Source organism: Taeniopygia guttata, chromosome 1A (genome assembly GCF_048771995.1).
Source record: "Taeniopygia guttata chromosome 1A, bTaeGut7.mat, whole genome shotgun sequence".
Taxonomy (NCBI): domain Eukaryota; kingdom Metazoa; phylum Chordata; class Aves; order Passeriformes; family Estrildidae; genus Taeniopygia; species Taeniopygia guttata.
In genome coordinates, this window is record NC_133025.1 from 50561782 (window position 1) to 50574490 (window position 12709).

General features: G+C 44.2%; 1 protein-coding gene across 7 annotated transcripts in view; it reads left to right on the forward strand.

Annotated features, from left to right (window-relative positions):
* Nucleotides 1-12709, forward strand: part of RBFOX2 (RNA binding fox-1 homolog 2) — a 171150-nt gene that overhangs the window by 57963 nt on the left and 100478 nt on the right. The gene's annotated exons all lie outside the window — the stretch shown is intronic.

Below are 12709 nucleotides of genomic sequence, written 5' to 3' on the forward strand. Positions count from 1 at the left end.
TCTGGTGGAGTATGGAAAATACCAGGAGAAAAAAAAACCATGTGTAAAGTGTTATATAGATCCAGCAAGCAAAGTAATAGCTTATACGAAGACATACATATTTTCAGCCTTTGAACAAGGACTGGAATTCCACTGGAGCAGTCAGCTTTTAGACTGCTCAGTCATCAACGTGTAGTTTTGTCTGCTCCTGGGCACCCTTGAGATCAGCAGTTTGCCCTTGGATTTCCTTATCCAGATATGTGAGGTAAAGAATAGTTGGGTCACAAGTTTTTGGTTTGATTTTTTTTTTTTTTTTGGGTAAAAAAACCCTTGTTTGTAACTCAGAATGAGAGGGTTCTCTCTGCCTCTGACTGCTTTGAGTCCAGCTCCACATCACTCCCAGGAACAAACACTGGTTTATTTTAGCAACAAAGCAAGCCTTGGAACCCAGGCAGAAGGATTTGACTTCCCTCCTTTGCACATACACACACTATCTTTGTTGCAGGGTAACCTGATTCTTCACAGGGGTATGCACACTTGCCTGGTTTCGTCCAGCAGGTCCTGCTGGCAGGCACGTCCACCTTCTGCACTTAGCCCTTGCACAGCCTGGTGTGTGGGACCCCTGCTTGGGGTGCTGGTTTTTAGGGAGAAAGACTGGGCAGGACCCATGGCTCAGCTAAGATTTGTGCTTGGTTTGGTGGGTGGGGTGAGAGGAGAAGTAATTCAGCCACTGCTGCTGCTGATCTTGGATAAGGAGTGAACAATGGAGATGTTCCTTACTCTGCTGAAATGGGGAGGATGAGTGTGGGAGCAGAGGAGAGCTGCCCTGCTGTTTCACCTCCTGTGCTGAGGGATGTGTGAGCACTTTAGTATAAAATAGAGGTGTTAGCCTGCCTAAAGACCAGCTTTGGCCCAAAACATGAAGCACTGACCTGGATTCTTGAAAGAGGGTTAACTCTGGGTTGCTTGCCAATGGTTGAACCCCATTGGCTGCTGCTTCTGCCTGCACCCTGAACTTCAGGCAGTACTACCACTGTGTTTGCATTGCAGTTAAACTTCAGAGAAGTGGAGAAAATAAGTATTAAATGCTTCAATAGCTGAAGGGGTTTTAAAGTCATCATCTGGGCACTCTGCCATGGTAATTAAAAAAATTAGTGAGTTTTTACTATCTAGAGATGATCTTTCCCTTCTCAGTACAGGTTACACTATTACTTTTGGGGAATCTCCTCCTTGGACCTTTCAGGGACCTTTTCCTCTGTGCCTGTTTGTGTTTCTGCTTTAAGCTCTTTTTATCCTGGCAGGCTACATAACCTTTAGCGGTAACAACAAGGAGCCTCAACTGACAGATCTGGTTTGGTGTGGGGTTTGTTGTGCCTTGGCTGTGCCAGTTTCTTGCTTCCCTGCTCACAGGTTCCCCTCTGCCTCTCATTCTCTTCTTGTTTTCTGTGCTATCTTTTTTTTATTTTTTGTTCTGTGCCTCTTGTCCTTGGAATGTCAGGACTTCAGTAGATGCATGGAGATTTGTACTGAGTCATTCCTTAATTCAATGCATGAAGCTACATTAATGCAATGTTAAATTTGAGGTTTAAATATGCAAGTTCTGAAATCCAGAATTAAGACTCCCACAGCAACCATAATGTTTCTCCCCCAGCCCCCCACCCTCCAGGGGTGCATGTTACAGAATTATCTTCTTTGAAGAGATTGTGCAGTATTGAGTGCTGTTAGGTTTGGCAAACAGTAAAATAAAAAGGAGAATGCACCTTCCTCTGCTGCTGTGGTGTGATGTGGATACTGAACCCAGACATACAGGCTACCTGCAACATCACAGTCCCTGATTACAGTGCTGCCTCTGGAATTAAGTGGTGGTGTAGCCTTGGTTCAGTCTGACATTCCTGCTTGCTGAACTGTATTCCCTCGGGTGAAACTTGTTGCAGGATACTCTTAAATATTTGAGAGCCTTGTAGACTGCAGGAGATTGTGGGCTGTGGAGAGCTAGAGAATAGGAAACTTAAAATATCTGTTGTGATGACCTAATGCTTGGCATTGTGAGCAAAGTGAAGGCAGCAGACTATCTGTGCCATTAAATATCAAGAGAGACTATTTATCTTAACACTTTCGTTGTGTAGGATGCAGTTGTATAAAGTCTTTCTGAGGCAGAGATGGTGTGATAGTCTCTCTGATGTTGCAAACCGTTTGAGTGTATTGTCAGTGTTGCAACTCAGAGTGGGTATTTGCCTTATGTACAGGAGGCGTATAGTTCTGTTTCTGCAGGCAAGTGTTTTGTTTGTGGGGGACCATCTAACTATAGTTTTGTCTCTTCTCACACTTGTCCCCATTTGTGTACAGCTGTCTGAGCTCTTGAATTGCTGAAGAGAGCTCCTAGTCATCATTTCTCTAAATGGGACATGAGTAATTTGGGCTGTGAAGGCAAGAGGGTCTTTGTGCTGAGGGCCATCAGGAGTGACAACACGGGGGCAGGTGTTGTGCTGGTGACAGCCGGGAGCAGAGTGGTTTGAAGGTGGGAAAAGCATTAAACCCTTTACTGGATAAGAAAGACCGAGTTTTTTCATTTATGAGCAGATGAATCTTTGTGTACTGTGAGTCATAAGATATAATCTAGAGTCATTTCATTCCAAGTATTTTCTAAAGAGCATGATGTGTTCTGAGAGTTGCATGTATGAATGTTGCCTTGTTGGAGGTCTCTTGTTACAAGAAAGGTTGAAAGGAAGGGGCAGCAGCCCTATGAAGCAATTTATCAATCATTCTTCTCCTGTGCTCAAAGACAGCTGAAACTATCAAAGGCAGGAGGGACCAAGGTAAGGGAGGTCCATGCTGTTGCTAGGCTTCTGGTAGGAAAGCACTGGATTCATTGCTCTGTTTATAGTGGGGATGGATAATTTCCTCATTTCTTGCAGCCGTGTACAGAGTACATGCTGAGTGTTTGTCATAGGGCTGACTGCCTGTTGCAGTGAGAAATGATTTCTTTCTCTACAGCCCTGTGAAAGTGAAGATCTTACCTAGACCCACTAATTAACATATAGGAAGAATAGTGCTAGTAAGCTTGCCAAGCTAATTTTGAATTTTTTTTTTTTTGTTGGTTTTCTTCCTGACCTGTCTTTTACTTGCCTTTTTGTCACTTAAAAGTCTCTCTTTGCATTCACTGGAATGATTTTTCCCTCTAGGCTCCGAGCTCATCAGCTTTACCACCAAGGGATTGGAAACCCAACTCTGCTGCCAAACTTGAGTCTTAGCAACGAGCTCTTCCTCACGCCAGGTCTTTCTATTATTTGTTTGGTCTTTTTTCATGAGAGGTAGCTATGGCCAGTGAACAGTATATGGACATTATGGCATGCATTTGATAGCAGCAAAACAAGTGACTATCCAGGGAAAACTGCCTCCCTGCTCTGTTCTGGTACAAAGCCTGGGGCAGCTCTTGCTGGGGAAGTCTAGCTGTGCCTCTAGGTCTTTGGCTGGAACCTGTTTGGTAGGCATGGCTAATGAGCATCAGCCATCACCCAAAGCTCTGACAGGAGGGAGCGTGCAGGTGCTGTGTGTGAAAGGTGGCGTGGGCACTGCTGAGAGAGGTGGAGATGGAGTTGCCTCTGGGAGACTGTGGCTGTGAGGATGTAGAAAGTTTTTCCTGAATGAATGTTAGAGCTTAGGTTTGGGTGAATTTCTCTGAGTATCTTAAAAGACATTTTGTGTTAATACAACCACTGATTTTTGGATTCTTGCTCTGGAGCAGAAAAGCCCTAGAAAACCATAAAATGGAGCTCATGTGAAAATCCTTGAGCTAGTAACCATGCAAGCTGACTCCCCAGCCTGCGAGTCCCTGCGGTGCCATGCTGTGGCATGCATACATAGCAGCTTGAATCCAGAAGTAATATAGTTAGGTTTGTCCAGCACTGCAGCTGAGATAATGAGTTCTGCTGCTCGATAAGGTTTATTAGCTTTGGTGCAGCACCTCATGAACATGGTTATACTGTTTCCACACTTGAGCTGCTCTGTGCACAGCTGGGTTGGGGATGTCTGCATTGCGTTCCTCTGGGGCTTTGTGTGACAAAGCAACTTGCATCTATTTGTATCTAGGGTTTTATACAGGCTTTGGAGATTTAGGAAACAGAGAAAGAAGAGTGTATGAAAGAGATTATATAATGTGACTGCCTGTGTTATTAGAGGACTAGAGTTGATAATCCAGGTGATCTTTTCCAATTCTGTGTTCCTGCAAGCCTGTAATTGTGGAAGATGCCAAGGTCACTGCTGAAACAAGACAACCCAGTGCAGTTCAAAAAGAGAAGCCATTTCAAATTAAGGTACCAGCTTCGGAAGACGAAGATTCAGGATCAGGATGTGCTGTTCTGTAGGCTACAGTGATTTTGTCCAGTTTTGTGTAAATCAGGTGTACAGCACATTGCCATCATGTTCAGGAATTCCCTTCTCTGATGAGTCTAAACAAAAGAATTAGGGAGATGTAGGCTTGCTCAGTTGGTGTATTCCTCCAGTGGCTCTTCTGCCTGACTGCTATTCCCACCTGTCCAAACAGTGGTGAGCACAGGGGACTCTGTTTGCTGTAAGTCTGTCCAAGTCTTGGAAGACTGACAGGGGCTGGGTCCTGTTGAAGTTAGTTTTTCACAAAACAGCCTGTTTATCTTGGAAGGAAGAGAATGAACCTAAGAGAATAAACCTCAGCCTTTGTGATTTCTAGCTGAAAGCTTGAGGAAGAGTGCAGATAATAGCAATTTGAGACTGAACATCTGTGTTTCCTGCACTTCCCATGGTGCTTATTTGCTAATCTTAATTCCATTAGAGATGGAACTTTACTGTTTTCACAGAATCACAGAGTCCTTAGACTTGGAAGGGACCTCTGGAGAGCATCTAGTCCAATCCCCCTGCTAATGCAGAGTCACTTAAAGTCCTCCAGAGAGGAGGACTCCATAACCAGCCTGGGCAACCTGTTCCAATGTTCTGCCACTCTCAATATAAAGAAGTTCTTGTTCATCCTGAGGTGGAACTTCTTGTGTTTTTGTTTATGGCCATTACTCCTCAGCCTGTTGCTGGGCACCAGCAAAAAGAGTCTGGCAACAACCTCTTGGTGCCCACCTTTAAGATATTTAAATTCATTAATGAGATCCTCTCTCAGTTGCCTCTTCTCCAGACTAAACAGGCAACAGCTCCTGCAGTCTCTCCTGAGAGACCATCTCTCTCTCTTGATGGTCCTGACCCCTCATCATCTTTGTGGCATCTGCTGAACCCTCTTATCTCCTTGTCTTTCTTGAAATGTGGAGCCCAGAACTGGATACAGCACTCCAGGTGTGGCCTCACTAGGGCTGGGTAGGAGGGGAGGATCTCCCTTGACCTGCTGGCCACAGTTTTTCTGATGCATCTCAGGATACCACCGGCCCTGAGGGCACACTGCTGACTCATGGTCGGGTTGTCATCCACCAAGAGTCCCAGGTCTTTCCCTGCAGAATGGGTCTCTAGTAGGTTCTGTACTGGCCCTTGGGGTTATTCCTCCCCAGGTGCAGGACCCTACACTTGCCCTTGTTGAACCTCATTAGGTTTCTCTCCACCCAGCTTTCCAGTCTGCCAGAGCTGTCCTAATCTCCAAGGTAATGGCAATGATATTAGAAAGAAAGGTCTCTGAGCGGACCTGAAGTGGGGTGGCTTTTTTGCCACAGCTCTAAGCAGTCACTAGGGTAGCAACTGTGTATGTGTGCATGCTTAACCAAAAGTATGCTTGGACAGCTTATGCAATTAGCTGGAAAAGATCCCTTCGTAGTTCAGCAAGGGCTACTGGGTACAGCAGGAGCTTGAGTGATGTAGAGGGGTCAGAAAAAATGTTCTCTGTATGGAGTTCTCAGTTTGGAGAGGGAACTGCAGTCTATATCTGCAGTACCACAGCTGTGGATGGTACCCTGTACCCGAGGCAATGTGATTTACCCTGCAGCCATGCACTGGAGAGGCAAGCTGTGCTGGTGGACCAGTGGATAGTTCCACACTGGAAGTGAAAACAGGCTTGCAGAAAATTAAGAAATCCATTGAGGATGTGCTTTGTGCCCTCCAGTGCTAAATTCTTTTGCTAAAAATGTTAGATTCCTCAAAGCTGTGAAGAAGCTTAAACAAGTCATTAAGTTTCCTTCGTCTGTCCCTTAAATTTAGGTTTCATTGTTCTCAGAGTCCTGTGTCTCATGACTAATATACTGCCTGCACAATGCGCTGGCTGATTTTTTACCAGATGGTTCTTGGGTCTGAAGCTGAATCCAGGGCGAAGGCAGTTAGTTTTTCTACTGCCTCAAATGAAAGATGCTGTCCCCCACACAATGCTCTGATTGAATCTTGGACATAAGACAATAATGAAGTGAAAATATTTTGACCAGATGACAATTTTTTAAGATATTCTTAGGGATTATTATTCATGATATTTAAGGAGCTGGCATAGGATGATACTAGAACACTCCTCTGTACATTTTTTTAATAATTTATAAGTCATCTAGTGTTGAAACAAAGTTTAAATGCAGAAAAGTGCTGGAATTCAAATATGTGTACGTGGCTAGAAGATAGAAAATGTGCAGTGTGAACTGCCTGTTCCTATTTTTTCACTTTTCATTTTTGCTGTAATGGTCTTATTTTTCATTCCACCCTCAGTCATGATGGTGATGTCTCCTTGCATCCATGGCATACCTTTTGGATGGAGAAGCCTTGTGAGAGTAAAGACAAAATATCTCTCAGGAAGGTGCAGCATAAGTGGGGTGCATATCTCCATGGGGACCATCTCAGCAGCACTGCAGAGCAGATTTGCTCTGAGGCCTGTTGGATCCAGCAGTCGTTCCAGCTATTTTCCCTCCCCCTCCCCCTGATTTATTACACTGGGATTTTGGCTGCTGCTTGAGTGAGGAGGAGCAGGGAATGGCGGTTACTTTTTTTGTACCAACCAGCTGAAAAGGAGAAGCCTGTTCAGCATAGGTGAGGCTATTGACTGTGACATCTTTTAAGAAATGGGTGGTATTGGCATTTTTGTATTTTAGTGTTCGGGACAATTTTCTTCTGTAGAAGAAATTTGGGTGAAGTTTGTACAGTGTGTGTGCAACTGCTGTTTTTAAACACCTTTTGGACTGAGAAGTGCTGTGGAAATATGGGATCCTTTAATGCTGTTTCCTTGCATAAGGAATGTTGCTCTTCAATGCAGCTGTTTAGCTGTTGCAAACAGGTGTGCAATAAACACCGCTTCCCTTTTCAGCCAAGTGTGGTGGTGATGGATACCCTCTCATTTAAACATGCCTAGCTTTCTCTCCTACAAGAATTAAAAACTTTAAAAATAGCTTACATATCTAGAAAGAATATCTAGCCTTGTCCTGTTTCCCTCTTCCCCTCCCCCTTGCTACCAACTCAAATTACCGACAAGCTTTGGAAATTTCAGGGCAGGGGAACAGAAGTGCAGCTGTCCTGCATGTGTTGCACCAGCTGTAATGCAAATGATACATGCTGAAAGAGGCTTTTCTCACTTTTGTAATTCTTGGATATTGTTGTGCAATGGGGGCATGCGACAATTTGTCTTAAATGTGTTTGCTGATATGTTCTGCAGAGTATACTGCATCCTTTGTTCCTTGCCGGCAAGACACAATATCAAAATCCAATTGCCCGTTGGCAGCATGTCTGATTGCAGCTGGGACTGTCCTCCTGCTTTCCCCATCCATCAGGCCTGGGGTGATCCCATCACACTTGATACCAGTTCATGTGGGGCTGGCCAGAACACAGACTTTGGTAAATCCTCAGCTTTCTTGGCTATTTGGACAGTTTGTAATAAACCACAATTTTTTTGTTCTTTATTTCTGAAAGTGGCATTACCCATTGCTCTTCTGCCTGAGAGAGCCAAAGGGGAAGTGCTTGGCTGCTTGTGCCCCTGGTTGTTTGTAGGTACCAGTCAACTTTTCTGCTGCTTATCTGAAGAGTAAAAATACAGGCGCTGGAGGTTCATTTGTGTAAAAACAAAAGCTGATGTTGGTTTAATCCCATTACACTGCGTTGATCTCTCAACCACTGGACTCTTAGTAGGATTCCAGCTTTAATCCTGTAAGGATCAATCTGGCCCGTTGCTTTTCTGTCCTGATCCTAAATCCCCCTTTAATCTTGTTAATTATACCAGGCCTTTTTTTGTTTCATTTTTTCCCTTTGTGTACCAGCAAAACCACACAAAATCTTCTTGTTATTGTCTCTGACCTGGTGTTTTTACCCTTTGCTCATCCTGTTGAGGAGCAAGGTTCTCCTAAAGTCTGGTTTCATCATTCATAGCAGTGCATTTGGTGGTCTGGTGTCTGCTGCTTCAGTCTCCTGTGAAGTCAGCTGGTTAGGCTGTTGTGTTGAATCCCTCCTGGTTCTGTCAGGAGTTTTCTTTTTGTTTCATCTGTTGTTTGATATAGTGCTGTCTGAAGGGGTGGGGAATCATGGAACATGACAGATACTTTAAAATTGTTTTCTTATGTTAAAGAAAAAGGGTTTTTGGAGCAGAGTCCCATCATTGGAGGAGAAGACAATGTCAGGGAATGTGGAGCACTGATCAAATGATAAGGCACATGCTCTGAGAAGACTGGAACCTGTGTCAGGGCCTGGGTAGTCCTGTGGCCCACAAATATATTCTGGAGGTCGCAGAGAAATTCAGCTGCTTAAATTAACCTTTTTATGTTTATGTGTATTCGAGTGGCTTGAGGAGAGGAGTAATGCACATTCAGACTTGAGGCTCTTTATCTTCACATTGCACTGTCTGCAGGCCTCCAAACCCAGTGCTGCCTTTTCTGTGTAATGCACAAGGCCAATTTCTCACTGTGACAATCTGCTCCTGGCACTTGCAATAGAAACTAGCAGTACTTAATATATTCATCTCTGTTATTTCCTATAGTGTAAAGAAGAAAACCAACCCAAAATTGCACCTACATTTGCTGTAACTCTATCAAGAGCTGACAGATCATTTCTGGAACATGTCTGTGCTGGGATCTTGACTGCTCTGCCAATTTTATGTCTTTATCTTGCGGTGTTGCTCCTTTTTCCTCCCCTGTCCATGCAGCTCTGCCCCACCCAGCAGAAGCTTCTACTTTTCCAGTCTTTCAGCCAAATTCTGATTTCCCACCACCTTGCCAGAGCACTATGGAGCTGATACCCGTCCTTGCCAGAATGCAGGCTGTAGGTGTGGGTCTGCCATAGAAGTAGCCAAGGTGATTTCCTTTTAAGCCAGATAGAGGGGAAACCAGGTTTGGATCACAGAGGATGAGCTCTGTTGGTGCATTTATTCTAATTGAAGTAGCCCTTGTGCTTCGTTTTTGAAAAACTAGAGCCATGAGAAGGAAGTAACAATTGCTTTTAAGGCAGTGTGGGCATTTCCCCAGCACTTCTAGGGTTAAGGAAATTGTAGAGGGGTGACATGGTGACAGTGTTCCCTATTTCTGTGTGTTGCCAGTAGCGAGAAGAGGGAAACTTTGATTTCTAATCCGCTTTGGAGGAGGCTCCGTATCAGGGCTGCACAGAAACATCCAGTCAAGCAGCTCCTTTATCATAAAGGGGATTTTAATTAAAACTGTTCTTGCATCATGAGTGAAATGAGCGTCAGTGCCAGCCAGCCCTGTACTGGGCATTTATCTCCTTCAAACCACATTACCAGTAATTGCTGCATTAAATCAAAGTCGAGGGAGATTACAGGTCTGAATTGGGCAGGCGGCCGGTGCCAGCGTGGGGAGCTCCGTGCTGCTGAGCCGCTGATACGGGAACCCCCTCGGCCCCCCAGCTGGGGGCGAGGAGTCGGAGGGCTGCTGGATCCCAAGAAGCTCTTCTCATTACAAGGCAGGAATTTTTGTTATAACCTAGGAGGAGTGGCAGGCTGTATGCTTGGAGCATTTTAAGCTGCTGGTGTTTTTCTATTAGCTTCCTTTTAAAACAAACAAAAGCAATAACAAAACAAACCCTGTAGCATTGCCATTCCACTTCTGTCTCCTGTGTGGATCCACCACAGACATTCCCTATTGTTCATCATCTGCTTATTCCAGCCCTGAAACTTAAGAATAAATCACCTCTTGTCTTGATATATCCCTTTTTCCTCTCCTTGCCACAGCTCTGTTGTGGAGCTGCTAACTTAGTTCCTCTCTGTCCCAATATGGGAAGGCTTCTCCCCTTCTTCACCTCTCCCCCCACTAAGGAATTGTATCTGCCTTGACCTGTGGTTCCTTTGCTAACTATGGCTCATTAGCTCGTTTAATTATTTTTCTAGGTTTTAAAGCATTCTGCTGTCTCTAGGTCTAGAGCAGCTGTTTCCCTTCTTCTTGCCCCTATACTTTAACCTTGGTCGGTCTAAAAAATACCTGATCATCTAGCACTGCTGTTGCTTCCACTCTCCAAACTTCTGTCAGGGCAAGTCTGAGGAATGGCCATGGCCACATGAGGTCTTAGGCATGTAGACTGGCTGAGGTAATTAGATCTGTGTGGGCATTCACTGAATTATCAAAATGTGACAGCTGGACTTTTGGTGGCTGTTATTACCTCTGTCCCATAATTACAAAGAGGGTAAGCCAGGAAGAGAATGTGAAGAAAACATGGGTGTTTTTCCTTTTGAAAAGTGACTGTAATTTTCTATGTTTTTGTCTTGATGGCAGTTACGCCTTTTCCTGTTCTGTTGCTGACAATCTTGGGGCATTTGGGTGGCAGTGATGGTTTTTCTTCTATTTGCCCAGAGGTGTTTGCAGTCTGTCATTCTGGAATTTGCTTCCTACAGTGTTTGCACATCTACTGAGTTCCTATGCTGCAGAATAGGGTCTCATTCTCAGCACTGTTCTGAGAACCTGGTAATGTATGTGAAAGATGATGCTGTAGCTGGATCTGCCTACTGAAACAGGTTGCATACTGTTGAGCTGTATTAGATTTTTAAGATGCTCACAAGTGTCTCAGAAGCTGTCTAGTTCAGAACAGTTGCAGGAGTGTGCCTGCTGTGCCCCTTCAGAGCTTGAAGTTGCTGATTTTGCTTCATTTCAATGTGAGCTTGAGATGCAGCTTAAGTATTGCCCTACTTTAATTCTGGCCTAGCATGAATCTCTAGCCTGAGATAAGTGGTTCTTTTAACTTCATGCTAAGAGACCTGTAAAGCCACAGAGGCTGAAGGTTGAGTGCTGCTGATATCTCAGCTGATAATGCAGAGGGGTTGCAGTTAATTTTTGCCTTAGTAGTCCTGTTACCACAAAGTGAGAGTAGTCCCAGTGCAGAGTAACTGGAGAGTTCTGCAGAGAACAGAAGCCAAGAATTTGGTGTAGATTTCTTGGTAGTGAGAGAAGGCAGAGATAGGGGTTTTCATGGGAGCCAGGAAGCCATCTGTATGGCATCGTGGTTTTGGGACAGAGAATGCAGAGAGTGAGATAATGTGGTAGATTAGGGTGAATGAACATGAGTGATTTTGTGGGTTTTGGTTTTTTTTTTTTTTTTTTTTTTTTTGTTTGGTTGTTTTGTTTCTTGTGGTTTTTTTTTTTCTCCCCCCCCCCCCCCCCCCCCCATAAAACTGATGGAAGAGCTGGTATCTTGATTGTGCATATAGTGGAACCAGAGTAAGCCTTCAGTGGTTGTTGTCTAGGGATTTCAGCTGCTGTGGCTTGTTTTAGAACTTGCTGGGAGTTGAAACTAGCTTGCAGGAAAGAGCTTTGGACTGAGCCATGTCGGCCTTTATTCTGTTCTTCTGGCTCCTGGGGAGAAGAGCGGGTGGCAGCTTTTTTACGTGCCCATGGCAGACCTCTGTGCTCGTGTCCTGGGAGTCTCTGTGAGAATAAAAAGATTTCCAGAATTTTTCTCTCTCCTGCTTTCTCAAAACTAGATAGATTTCAAAAATCCCCGTTAAAATCTAGCTGTTTGCTGCCTTTTATATTTTTGTCTTAGTCCGAGGCAGAAAGTGATGTGAAGACTACTTCTTGTCTCTAAGCTGGTATAGTCTTAACATACTTCTTTCTGTTCTCCACCACAGTCTTATACTTCTCCACTGTAGCACTGGAGAAGGGATACAGCAATAGCTAGCACCTCTGCCTCCAGATAAGTAGTCCCTGGGGTCCTCCCCCTACATTAAAGCATGACTTGCTGCTGTCACCATTCATTTAGCCTGTCTTGACTCTCCTCTTTCAGGGTAAACTGCATAATTTTTGCCAGACCTCAGCTTTGCATGCTATTTCTGGATCCCTTCTGTGCACTCAGCAAATGCACCAAAATCTTAACTGCAGATTGAATGGTTGAATCTCTTTTGAGTTGCCTGACTTTGGAATTTTTAATTTTTTTTTTCAACGGGAATGGGGAAAAAACAGGATTCATCATCAAAAGCTGAGCAGGTGGGCAAGATTTTGAACTGAGGCCTGCAGAAATTAATGGACAGATGTAATTCTATCATGAAATTATCTTCGCAGAGTTATGCTGAAAGTGTCATATTTTGTATATTGTTGTGCTGGAACTGTTTCCAGATGACTTCCTGAGATTTATTTGGTGACCTGCTGTTGTGGCAGCTAAAGGTGCTGCTAGCACGATATTCTCCAATTCCTCAGTTCCTGCCAGTAATATAGTCTCAAACTCAGCTTTCACACATAGACAGTGCTGCCTGTTTATTTCTCTCTAACTTTAATTCAATTAAGAATTTTGTTTAGTGTTTTTGATGTGTTTTGCCTTTTGCTTACACAGTTACAGGGTCCGGGCAGCTGCTCTGCTATTCTTATTGCACCAAGCTGGG